The sequence below is a fragment of the Canis lupus genome, unplaced genomic scaffold, assembly GCF_011100685.1.
Source record: "Canis lupus familiaris isolate Mischka breed German Shepherd unplaced genomic scaffold, alternate assembly UU_Cfam_GSD_1.0 chrUn_S1874H2071, whole genome shotgun sequence".
Classification (NCBI taxonomy): domain Eukaryota; kingdom Metazoa; phylum Chordata; class Mammalia; order Carnivora; family Canidae; genus Canis; species Canis lupus.
The window spans coordinates 23939-35374 of NW_023330736.1; the positions used below are offsets into that span (position 1 = coordinate 23939).

The window sequence follows — 11436 nt, forward strand, 5'->3', positions numbered from 1 at the left end:
CGTGAACATCCTACTGCGTTCCTGCAACTGACACACGTTGGGCTGCCCCACAACCTCAGCCCCCTACCTCGGCCTCAATACTCTCTGGGCACTGAAATGGACACTCTTTTTTTTTTATATTTTTTTAATTTTTATTTATTTATGATAGTCACAGAGAGAGAAAGAGAGGCAGAGACACAGGCAGAGAGAAGCAGGCTCCATGCACCAGGAGCCGATGTGGGAATCGATCCTGGGTCTCCAGGATCGCGCCCTAGGCCAAGGCAGGCGCCAAACCGCTGCGCCACCCAGGGATCCCTGAACTGGACACTCTTAAGGCTCACCCTTCACTCCAGATAGCTAAAATCTGTCATTTTCATATTTTCATCTATCTCCTCCTTCTAGAAACCTATTTAAACCTGGGAGGGCAAATCTCACCTCGTGTGTCCGTCTGGGCCAGAAGCAGCAGACCTGCATCATTTCATATTGTTTAAAATCTCTTCATTCATTAGTATTTAAAAATAAAAAGTTTTCTCTTTCTGTATTTGGAAAAAACACAAATATTTCTCCCAATTTATCAGCGAGCTTTATTTATTCATTCATTTCTTTTCTTCTTTCTTCTATTTTTCTTTCTTTCTTTCCGTTCTTTCTTCTTTCTTTCTTTCTTTCTTTCTTCTTTTCTTCTTTATTCTTTCTTTCTTCTTTCTTTCTTTCTTTCTTCTTCTTTCGTTCTTTCTTCTTCATTCATGAGAGATGCACACAGAGAGGCAGAGACACAGGTGGAGGGAGAAGCTGGCTCCCCCAGGGGAGTCCGACGGGGGCCAATCTGGATCTCAGGACCCCAGGGACCATGCCCTGGCCAGAAGGCAGAGACCCAACTAAAAAGCCACCCAGGCGACCCAAGTCATTGATCTTTTTAACCTAATGTTTTACTTTATTTTCTGTCATATGGATATTGTTTCTGTGTTCAAATCGTTCACTTCCTCTTCATACTTTCATCTGTTTAGACACTGTCTTTGAAGAAGCCTTTCCCACCCTTAATTTCCTAAGTAGTTTGCCTCGGTTTGCTCCCGGTTTATTTTTTCTCTCTTTAATGCATCAGTTTTATTAAGCTAACTGACACCCATCTTCAAGATTTGTAAATCATTCTTCTCTTGAAGTCTTTCCACCATGTTTTCCAAAATGAACAGTCACCTTGACCAGGAAATGCCAGAGGCTAAGAAAGCTCAAGGTTCTAATCTGTGTGAAAGAACCCATTCTTCTTTGAAGCCTCCCGACATGGACGCGTCTTGCTTTGGGGAAAGGGGCAGCAAGAAGTATCAGGAAAGTGACTGTCCAAATCTGAATTCCCTCTTCTTCAAAAATACTGTGTGGATCTGCCTACAGGGAAGCTGTAACAAAGTAAGACAAACCAGGCAGCTTTCAGGCTGTCACGACAAACGTATATTCTCTCACTGTTCTGGAGGCTGGGAGTCTGAGATTCAGGATGTGGGCACGCAAAAATACATTCTCTCACTGTTCTGGAGGCTGGGAGTCTGAGATTCAGGTGTGGGCAGGGCTGGTTCCTTCTGAGTGCTGTGGGGGAGGGGCTGTTGCATCCTCCCGCCCTGGCTGGTAGATGTCAGTCTTCTCTCCCTGTGTCATCCCATTCTCTTCTCTGTACTTGGATGTTTGCGTCCAAATTTTCCCTTTAAAAAAAAAAAAAAAGTTATGCATTCATTTTACAAAGAGAGGACAAGCAAGCCAGGGAGGGGCAAACGGGGGGGGGGGGCAGGGAAAGGGAAAGAGAGAGAGAGGAGAGAGAGAGAGAGAGAGAGGAGGAGAAGCAGACAACCCCTCTCGGGTGTGGAACAGACACCTCTCTGGGGCTTGATGTGGGGCTCAATCTAACAACCTTGAGAGCAGGGCCTGGACCAAAATCGAGTTGGATGCTCAACGAACTGCGCCCCCCAACCCCCCCTCAATTTTCCCTTCATAAAGGACAGCATGCTACAGACCCCACTTTACCTTGGTTTCTTCCATAAGGACCCCACCACTAAATACAATCACATTCTGAGGTACCAGGGCGTGGTACACATGAATGGGGTGGTGGGGGTGCGAGGGGGCACACAATTGAACCCTAGCATTTGTACACCTGGTCATGTCAAATTGGCTCTCTCACTGCCTTGGTTATGCTGTAAGGGAAGAGCGCTTACACATTATCTTATCTAAGTATTTTAGTTTACAGGTGAAGAAACGGGGGCCTGGAAGAAGGAAGGATTTGCCTAGGGCACAGGCTGCTTTGTAACAAAACCATATCGTTCCCACCTCCCCACCACCCCATCTTTTAGCCAGGTATCCTATCTCCTGCTTTATGTCCTCCAGATTGTCTATCCTCAGGAGTCTGGGCAGACAGAGAAGGGGACAGAGTGAATAGGTTACAGGATTTGAATCAAAACAGCTGAAGTGAATCCTGGGGTCCGCTTTGGTCTTTTGGGTTTCACAATCCTTGTTTCCAGAAAACAAATCCTAGTACCCCTGCTCTCTCTCAACGCAGCAAAGAAAAGGAGGACACATTCCTCCTGCAAATGTCTTATAAAGGATAGATCTTTGATTGAAAACAAGATTTGCAAACAAACATGGGCAAATTGGTAAGTAGACACCATTTCAGAACATTTCAAAGAGGCGATAATAACAGACGATACACCTTAACCTGACTTTGGGACCCACCAAGTATATGTCAGCCAGGGTGCAGGGGAGTATAAAAGTCAAAGACTAAGATTTACCTTTAACACTGAGCTTCAGACACCAGATCTTCGAAGTCGGTATCCAGAACCTCTTCCCGTCTCCCCATCCCAGAATTCTGTTCTGTGAGTTAGCACTGCAAGCCGTCTTCCTAGGGTGTCTCTAGGTCTTAAGGGTCACAGAAGGGAAACACAGAAACCATTACTCACTAGAGAATGACAGGCCAGGGTGAGCAGCCCCTGGCTAGCTGTGACTTAGTGGAGAGGGCAGGTGTTGTTGTTGTGTGATTTTTTTTTTTTTCTTGAGTTTTCATTCATTTATTTGAATGAGAGAGAGAGTGAGAGAGAGAACACAGGCAGCGGGGAGAGAGGAAAGCAGGCGCCCCATGAGCAGGGAGCCTGATATGGGGCTTCAATGGGTGCAGACTTCCAGTTTGAGGGAAGATGACCAGTTCTAGAGACGGAAGTTGCTGATGGCAGCACAACAACGCAAATGTGCTTAAGGCCACTTAATGATACGCTCACCAGTGATTAAAATGCTGTATTTTATGTTGTGTTATTTTATCACCAAAAGAAGGAAAGAGCAAGCAAGACTCGATGCCCAGGTGGAAAAGCAGAGGAAGGAGGTACGAGGTGTGGAAAGAAGCTTCCCCTGATACCACAGGACAGCCAAGTCAGTTATTTTGTGACTGCATCTGTGCTCCTGGGGGCTTCCACCCTTCTCAATAAAACAGATTCTGCCTCCAATTGGAGGTTTTCCACTCAGCCTTTGTGGGCACGTCACAGTTTATTCATAGGATACACAAGGAGTAGTGAAATTCCTAGGTCAAGGGTAATACACATGCTCAAAATTTACATGCAAGCTAGAGCTGATTACTGCAATCAAGGGGCAGGTTTTGGGTGATCCATGGACTTCTGAAGTCGGGGACAGCATCTGATGTGTTGTGGGAGCACACGTACAATTTCTAGGAGTAGGCTCTCAAAATACCTCTCGGGCTCAGGGACAACCGGAGAGTAGAGCATGAACGCTCCCCCACAAATCCCCAAACACAGCATCAGTAAAACAAGTGAGAGAGCTCTGCCAATTAAGCGACGTAAACTAACTTTTCAATCCAACAAGTCCATGTGCCTGGACCTTCCCTACATACTTATTTCACTCTTGTAAGATCTTACCTTCCCTCGTCTGTTTTCCTTCCCTCTGCTGCCAGACTGCACCGGTGAAACAGGAATAGAAGGATGCAGAGAGCCCCGCATCTGCTGGAGAGGAGTAGAGTGATCCAGACACCACCGAGGACAGTTTTGGAGGACGGTTGCAGGCTGGATCGGCGACCTGAGATAGCCTTGATCCTGAACTCCAGAAGTGGACCTCGGTCTCGCAGTTGCACGTGTCTTCCTTCAAAATGGCTGCCAGGCTGGAATGGTGCATGACATCAGAGGCTTCTGACCTTCCTGATTGGAAAGACTGGACTCCATGGTTCTTGGCAAACGGAGGTGGACAAGAGCAATCTTCGCAGAGCATGTCCATACTCCTAGCTTGGCCCCGGCTTAGAGAAGGGATAACAGGGCTTGGGTTCACCCAGAAGCCAGAACGGGAGTTTGAGAAGAGGAGGGTCTGAGTCTCCTGGGAGGGCACAAAGAGCTTGGGAGAAATCATGGCCAGTTGTCAACCGTCCGCCCAGTCTGAGGGCAGAGCCCCCAGCCTAGCACATCAGGGTAACCCCCCGGAGGCCGTGGTAGATGAAGAAAGCCCAGGACCATCAGGTGAGGAAGCAGGAGGGAGAAGGGACTTGACAGGCTTGACTAGTGAGTACAAATGGGTACAGGAAGCCAGGAAGGTGTGTCTGACTAGACTGCACGTGACAGGAGAGATTCAGAAGCCAGGGTGATTGGAGAAGAGAGCACGGGAGCCGGGGACAAGGGTATCGCACTGGAAGGAAAACCCAGGAAGCAAGGAAGGAGGGTTAAGGAGATGACAATCCAAAGAGGAGATAAAGGAAGACAGGAAATTATCCCATTATCCTCATGGAGAAATGATCTACCGAGAAGAGTTTTGAGGGCGTGGTGGGGAGGTATGAAACAGTGGCAAAGATGAATGGGGGCAAATGCATATGAATGAAGGACAAAGATTGAAAGGTGGTTTGGAGAGGCCAATCATCTATGAGGCCACAGAGAAATGAAGAGGGAGTTTGGGTTTGGGGGTGTGGAAAGCTGGCTGAATTCCAAAGACAGAAGAAGCTTTGTACTGTAGCCTGGTTTCTTCACTCAGCCCCCTTTGTAGACCCTGCCCCTTGCTCAGTCCCGCGGAAGGAAGAGAGACATCGAATCCGATGAGGAGACAGCCCCTGAGGCCAACGACATCTGGGTGGTGGAGACACTGAGTGGCCTCAAGATGAAGCTGAAGAGACAGAGGCTATCTTCAGTGCTCCCTGAGCACCCACGAGGCGTTCAACAGGCTGCTCGGTAGGAACAGCACCCTCCAACCTTATTCTTTTTCCTGAAAACACCAGAAAACTTCCAACGAGCGACGCTTTTCCAATGGAAAATAATTCTTTGCAGGTCGCTGAGCTCTCTCTCTCCATCCTTGGAGGACTCCATACTGACCCCTCATCGGGGACACTTAAAAATGACAGAGGGATGAGAAAGCTTAGCTGCAGTTGGCACTCCTGAGACATCTTAGCGCTACTGGCCTTTTTGAATCTAAGTGCCTTCGGCTGTGTGTCGGGGCAGGGGCGGGGAGGGGAGGACAGGCCATCTTTGTACCCCGGATGCCACTGTGGAATGAGAAAATGACAGCGGATGATGTTATGGTCTCTGCAGTGGCACATCCATGCATGATGAGACAGCATCACTACTTATCTTCAGATCCCATCCTGCAGATGCACTGCTGACACCTGCCTCTCTCTCAGTCACCCGACAGGGGGAGCCGCCAACTTTCTTGGCCAGTCCATGGTCTTTTCTCCCCTCTGCCCATCAGCCTCACCCTTGGCTACATCCCTGAAACTTCCCCAGGGAGGTACTGTTCTCTTTGCTCTGGAACGTTCCCACAGTAACCCCATTCCAGTTGCCAACTTGACAGACATCTGCCCTCTTTTCACAGAGGATCCTGTCTTAAAAGATTTCTGGCCTGGGACAAAGATCTGAGAGTATCCGACAAGGTATTGTTGTTCTCCACTAAGATAGACTCTTGCTCCAACACCTGTCCTGGGGGCAGGGGAAAGCCTCCTCAACCCTCTCTTCCAACCTCATGCCTACCAAGACTTCTGGTCGGGGACCTCGTGGCTTTTGCAGCATCCCTGGGACCTGAGCACCAGGTGTGCCCCTCTGGCTGTTGCTACCTTAAGTCCCTTTGCCTCTCTGCTCTTGGGGGGCTTCCTTTGGCTCCAGCTTATCAAAGACCCTCCTGAAGCTGGCTGTCCTAAACACAAGCCCTCAACCAGCACAACCTCCCGTCCTGGGAGCACCTGAAACTCTTCCCTTGCCTTCCCCAGTTTGTAACCAACTGTCTGACACCAAAGAAGCAGGTTCACCCAACATGTCAAGAGGCACCACCTGCTCCAGCCTCCTGTCCCCTCACCTCACTGGTCTTCCTCTCCCAGGATGGGACCCTTCTATGACGGCTTTTCTCCTCTTTCCGCCAGTATCTCTTGTCCATGGTCATCGCCTATTTTAGCCGCGCTGGTCTCTTCTTCCTGGCAAGTACCAGCGAATTCATTTCTTCCTGGCACTGTGAGTATTTCGCCTCATCCATCAGCAGTAGTCAATAACCTGGGAGGAAGGAGGGCAGAAGTGGGACTCTGATCTTTCGGCTCTTTTTTTCAACCTGTTTGTAACTCTTTAAATCTTGCGGGTTTTATTTATTTATTCATTTATCTTTTTTTTTTTTTTGAGCCTGTTTAGTCTGTGTATAAAAACAGTAGAATTAGAGTATAGGGGTTTTTTATACTATTATTGCAAACACAAATGCCCCTAACATCAGCTAAGAGACCCCCTGAAGAGAAGGAAACAAAAACTCTCCAAAGAGGAGTGAAGGAAAGAACAGACGCTGCCTTGCCCCAAGCAACTAGGCTCAAGCAGCAGCCAGTTCTGATCCTTGAGATCTGTCTTCTTCCCATGGCAATACCAAGCATAACTGTCCTCCTCCTCTGCATTCCCAGCACAAATGCCTCAATTCAGCCTCAAGACATAGCACAGATCTGTCGTAAAGGCTCCCGCTGGTGTTTCTTACAAATCCGTCCCAAGCCAGTGGGTGCTATATGCCTGAAGTCTTTCCAAAGCATCGTCTCCTGCTCTGCGCTCCATAACAATCTCATGGGCCAGGGGTGCTAGTGGTCAAGGTCAGAGTTTCCAGCTTAGCTCCAACCCCCTCGTCTCCGTCCAACTTGTGCACCCTCTTCGTGTTTCATCCTTCCAAGGACCCTTCCCTCCGTTTCTGTACTGTGTTTCCTGTCTAGGTGATTTTGCACGTCTCCCTGAAGAAAACGACCTTTCCTCAAGATTGATTCCAACCCCAAATCTTCAGATGCCCCCCTAACCTCCCTGACTTCTGCACCCTAGTAGCACTTCTGTTAAAATTCTAGTCTCATGGGCATTTTGGACCACCGTTATTTCTCATTCACTACCCTCTTCTGCCCCTTTCCCCCCTTCCCCAATCCCATTACATACGAGACACCTGTTGAGGCAGGTCTTGTCAAAATATTACCAGGCTCTCAAAAACACTCAGACAATTCCTTACATTTTGCAAATGTTTAAGTTAGGTCGGGTCTACGAGGAGGTAATCAGTATTGCCCTTGACCGTGAGAGAAAGCATTCATTTATTCATTCAACAAAAACTTACAAGTACATCTGATGTGCCAGGGACCATGAGGCGATGGGAAGAGAGAAACAAGTGCATGTTGAATTACTGCACCTACATGAACCCAGTCCTATATTAGTCATTTGGGAGGAAAGCCAGGACTACAGAAATAGAGCAGGAGCTGTATACATGCCCCTGCTCCACAGGGGCGACAGGGGTGTGCACAGACAGGCTGAAGGGAAGGGGGTGGGCTCAGGGATGGGAAACAGAGCAGCATATGCCTCAAGCTTCTGGGTGAGTTGTCTTTCTCCTCAAAGCGGGAGAAGTCTCTGCCCAGCCGTGCCTTCTTGATGACTGGGGGGCGCTCTACGACGCTGGGTAGGAAGCCGACTGCATCTTTTCTGGGAAGCTGAGCTCAGGTGGGGGGTCCTTCCTGTCCTGCTCCTCCTGACCAGCAACCTCATGTCTTTCTCCAGCTACCTGGCCAATGATATGGAAGAGGACAACCAGGCCCCCAAACAAGCCATCTTTTCATTCCTTTATGGGAAGAACCGTTCCCAGCGTCCCTTGTTCCACAAACTGCGATTGCAATTCATCCGATCCATGGGATGGAGGACCAGGGTGTCCAGGGAAGAGTGCGAGGAGGTGGGTGGGCTGTGGGGATTTGGGGTGGGACAATGGAAGGGGGGGGGACGTGGAGGGGACATGGGATTCAGGACGAGACTGCAGAGTGGGAGGGAGGGGGAGTCCACCTGGAGGTTTGTCTTCTCAGGGATCTCTTTGTCTTCCAGATCCAGGCTTTCGATCCAGATCTGTGGGTGTGGGGGCGAGATCGCACCCTCATACCCTAGAGGGACCATGGAGGCCCGAGGTCATCGGCCTGAGGGGAGGTACGTCTGTGGTCCTCACGGGTCCAGGCACCATGACTTATTGTGTATTGAGGAAATCTGAGGAATCCAATTGCTAGACCACGCTTCCTCTCCCCTGCCCCACACATGAGCCTTCCCACACACTGTAAAGTCGAGCAGCCACGCAGCCAGACGCTGACTCAGGTCCCAGCCACATGCTCACAACCACACATAGGCATGACCTCAGGGAGATGTGTGGGGGCCAGACTAGGGGAAAACCAGTTTGTCACAGAGGCATGGCTGAAATAATTCCATTCACGGCAATGGGGCCCAAATGATAGCTTTCATGAAATGTTGATTTTCTGTGGAAAGTGAGTAAGTTTTCAATTGATTCCATAAATTATGTATTCACTTTCTTTCTTTCTTTTTTAAGAGTTTATTATCCAGGGCAGCCGCGGTGTGGTCACCAGGGCCCGCCGCGGTGGCGCAGCGGTTTAGTGTCGCTTGCATCCCGGGGTGTGCTCCTGAAGACCCGGGATCCAGTCCCGCGCGGGCTCCCTGCGTGGAGCTGCTTCTCCCTCTGCCTGGGTCTCTGCCTGCCTTCTCTCTCTGTGCCTCTCATGAATAAATAAGTAAAAATCTTAGGAAAAAAATTTATTTATCTATTCATGAGAGACACCGACACAGAGAAAGAGAGAGAGACAGAGAGAGAGACAGAGAGATAGAGGCAGAGACATAGGCAGAGGGAGAAGCAGGCTCCACGCAGGTCTCCCTGAAGTGGGAGCTCGACTTCGGGACTCCCAGGATCATGCCCTGGGCCGAAGGCAGGCCGCCAAACCGCTGAGCCACCCGGGGATCCCCCAGACTTCTAATTCATTTTTGGCCTTTCATCCCTCACAGGTATCAACCACAGGGACTTATTTACAACAAAGTACATGTCTAACAGTAGGATATTTGATGGAAGAGTCGACCCTATCTAGTAATACAAAAGAAATTATGTCTAGTTATGCTTTCATCCAAATTTCCTTTCAGCACATTGCTTACGGCCAGATTGCCTGTGCATTTTTCATGTTCCCTGCCTGCTTCCGGACCAGTGTCCCATTTTGTTCAATTATACCTTTCCCCTCAGGTTTTTGGTCAAGGAAGTTTGTCAGAACAAGTGAAGCTTAAGAAATAATAGTTTCAGCATGGCTTATTGTGATCGACACATAAACTTATAGATTTGGGTAGAGGATTAAGTAAAGATTGGGTTTTAACTCAATGTGAACTATAGCTCTGTTAGTCCATTTAGGCTCCTACATCAGAGGACTACAGAGTGGATGGATGGCTTATGAACAACCGACATTTATTTCTCACAATTTGGAGGGGACAAGTCTGCGATCAGAGTGTCAGAACCTTTACTGGGTTGGTCAGACCTTTCCTGGGTTGCAGATTGCCACCTTCTGGCTGTGTCCTCACATGGTGGAAGGGGAGAGCCAGGTCACTGGGGGTCTCTTTTATCAGAGCACTAATCCCATTCAAGAGGGCCCCACCCATGCCCTAATCATCCCAGTGGCCCCATCTAGCACCATCACCTTGTGGGTTAGGATCTCAATATATGATTGGGGTGTGCGTGTGGGATACAAACATTCAGACCACATAGCACTGACCAACTTTAGGACTAGGTGTTATGGTTGAACATCGGGATGTAGGGTTAGAATGGGGGATTAGGCATCTGGACTCATGGTTCATGATGTTGATGTGTGAGTGATGTTTGCGGTATGGTGATTAGTTCAGACTCTAAGTAGCACAAAAGGACCAAGGTGAGTGTCCAGTCTAAAGCAACATCCTCTCAAGGTTTGTTGTTTTGGTCCCTGAACAGAATCACCTAGAGCCCTGGCTATAAAGTAGATGACTGGGCCTGTCTTAGGTACATGAAGAAGTTTTTGGAGCCAGGATCACCAAAGTCCACAAAGTCATACTTGAAAATGAACTGGGGTTTTAGAACGAATGATTAGGGATAAGTGGACTTATAATTCGTCTCAACTCTGATTACAATGGACTGAGAAGGTGAATAATCTCTATATCTGGAGAGTTGCCTCCTTACAATCTGACGTCCTTCCTCTCTTTCTCAATTGCAGATCCCTGAGCCCCGGGGAGACGCACGTTTTCGGTAGGAAGTCAGGAACACAGGAGTTTCTTTCACAGATAATCTAGAAGAACCCAGGACCTTCCAGAACGAGCTCAATGGAGTTATCGTGTTGTACTCCTAGGAGCTGGGAGTCCATGGAGGAGTCCATGGAGAGACAAAAAAAACCAGGGTTTTTCACGTCCATCCCCTCCTGGGCCACCATCAAAATATTTCACATTACTTAATTTGAATCTCTGCTGAGGTAGAGGTTGGAGGTCCCATTTTTTCATGCACTGGGACAAAGGTGAGGAGGAAATTACCCTCAAAAATATAAAATTAGAACCCAAAGGATTGTGACAGCCAAACATACGTCAGGAATTTCAGTTGTTCATTTTGAAAATGTTGCCCTTAGATTATACTTGTTTCTCTAGTTTTTATTTACGTATTTATTTTAAATAGTTCTGAAAACAGTCATAGTTTCCAACACATGCTGTTCCAACGTAGTTTTGTGATGAGATTTCAGCTGCTGCATAACTATAACTTTGTTTACATATTCTGGATAGGTTTTGTTTTTATTATACTTATATAATACATCAGTTATACTTATAACCAGACGGGTTAGTTCCCTCATGTTCTTCTAACTGTAAATGTTTGTTTGATAGTCTTCGTTATTAAACTGTGAGAACCAGGTGTCATTTTTTAACTGCCTTGATGACATGTTTGTATGTTATTTTAGGTTATTAAAGAGGACACTGAAAGGTGTCTCTCGGGGAATCATAATAAAGAGATGTCTTCTTCCCTTCATGATGTTTGTGGTCATCACATCAGTCTCATCTGTTCACTGTTCAATGATACTGTCGCTTAATGGGGATGTGGTTCATTTAGCCCGTTTTTCTTTTCCTTTCCTTTTTTTTTTTTAATATTTACGACTATGTGTCAAGAATTTATTTTAGATTAAGGTGGGATAGTGCTGATTTCTCTTCAAGA

General features: G+C 47.7%; 1 long non-coding RNA gene and 1 pseudogene across 1 annotated transcript; one reads left to right on the plus strand and one right to left on the minus strand.

Annotated features, from left to right (window-relative positions):
- Nucleotides 1–1476: 1476 nt before the first annotated feature.
- LOC119878742 lies at nt 1477–3917 on the minus strand. The gene is made up of 3 exons (XR_005387104.1): nt 3873–3917; nt 2742–2868; nt 1477–1664 (listed from the first exon to the last, which is right to left on the minus strand). It is a non-coding gene; the product is annotated as an uncharacterized LOC119878742 (long non-coding RNA).
- Nucleotides 3918–4351: 434 nt separating this feature from the next.
- LOC119878740 lies at nt 4352–10625 on the plus strand (annotated as a pseudogene).
- The last annotated feature ends 811 nt before the right edge of the window (nt 10626–11436 follow it).